This window comes from Galeopterus variegatus, unplaced genomic scaffold (genome assembly GCF_000696425.1).
Source record: "Galeopterus variegatus unplaced genomic scaffold, G_variegatus-3.0.2 Scaffold1351, whole genome shotgun sequence".
Taxonomy (NCBI): Eukaryota; Metazoa; Chordata; class Mammalia; order Dermoptera; family Cynocephalidae; genus Galeopterus; species Galeopterus variegatus.
This window is the reverse complement of record NW_007727462.1, coordinates 36837-38274: the sequence shown is the minus strand read 5'-3', so window position 1 is coordinate 38274 and position 1438 is coordinate 36837.

Sequence of the window (1438 nt, the reverse complement as noted above, 5' to 3'; positions counted from 1 at the left end):
AAAGTCAGGTAGTGTTAAGCCTCCAGCTTTATTTTATTTTATTTTTTTTGCTCAGGATTGCCTTTGCTATTCATGGTCTTTTGTTATTCCATATAAATGTCTGGATAGTTTTTTCCATTTCTGAGAAAAATGTCATTGGAATTTTGATGGGGATTGCATTGAATCTGTAGATCACTGGGTAATATGGACATTTTCACATACACAAAATTATACATGATGATCAAGTGGGATTCATCCCAGGGATAAACATATGCAAATCAATAAATGTGATACACCACATCAATAAAAGCAAAGACAAAAACCATATGATCATCTCTATAAGCACTGAAAAAGGATTTGACAAAATTCGACATTCATTCATGATAGACTCTCTACAAGTTAGATATAGATGGAAAGTATCTCAACACAATTAAAGCCACATATTATAAGCCCACTGCCAATATCATCCTGAACAGGAACTAGACAAGGATGCCCACTCTCACCACTCCTATTCAACATAGTGTTGGAGGTATTAACCAGAGCAATCAGAGAAGAGAAGGAAATAAAGGGCATCCATATTGGAAGAGATGAAGTCAAACTGTCCCTGTTTGTGGGTGATTTGATCCTATATGTTGAACAGCCTAAAGCTCCTACAAAAAAACTCTTGGAGTTGATAAATGATTTCAGCAAAGTTGCAGGATACAAAATCAGTACACAAAAATCAGTAGCATTTCTATACTCCAACAGTGAACATGCACAAAAAGAAATCAAGAAAGCCTGCCCATTTACAATAGCCACCAAAAAAAATTTTGTTGTTTGTGCTTTGGGGTCTTATTGATAAAGTCTTTGCTCAGTCCTACTTCCTGGAGAGTTTCCTCTATATTTCCTTTTAGTCGTTTTATGGTTTCAGGTCTTATACTTAAGTCTTTAATCAACTTTGACTTGATTTTGATATATGGCAAGAGGTACAGGTCTAGTTTCATTCTTCTGTGTATGGATGTCCAATTTTTCCAGCACCATTTATTGAAGAGGCAGTCTTTTCCCCAATATATGTCCTTGGTACTTTGTCAAATATCAGTTAGCTGTAAGTATGTGGGTTGATTTCCAAGTTCTCTATCCTGTTCCATTGTCCCAAGTGTCTGTTTTTATGCCAATACCATGCGGCTTTGGCTACCATAGCTTTGTAGTATAATTTGAAGTTGTGTAGTGTTATGCCTCTGGCTTTACATTTTTTGCTCAGGATTGCTTTGGCTATTCAGGCTATTCTTTTGTTGTTCCATATGAATGTTATGACTGTTTTTTCTGTTTCCATGAAAAATGTCATTGGTATTTTGATGGGGATTGCATTGAATCTGTAGATTGCTTTGGGTATTATGGACTTTTTCACAGTGCTAATTCTTCAAATCCAAGAGCACAGAATATCTTTCCAGCCTTTTGCATCCTCTTTAATTTCTTTCAA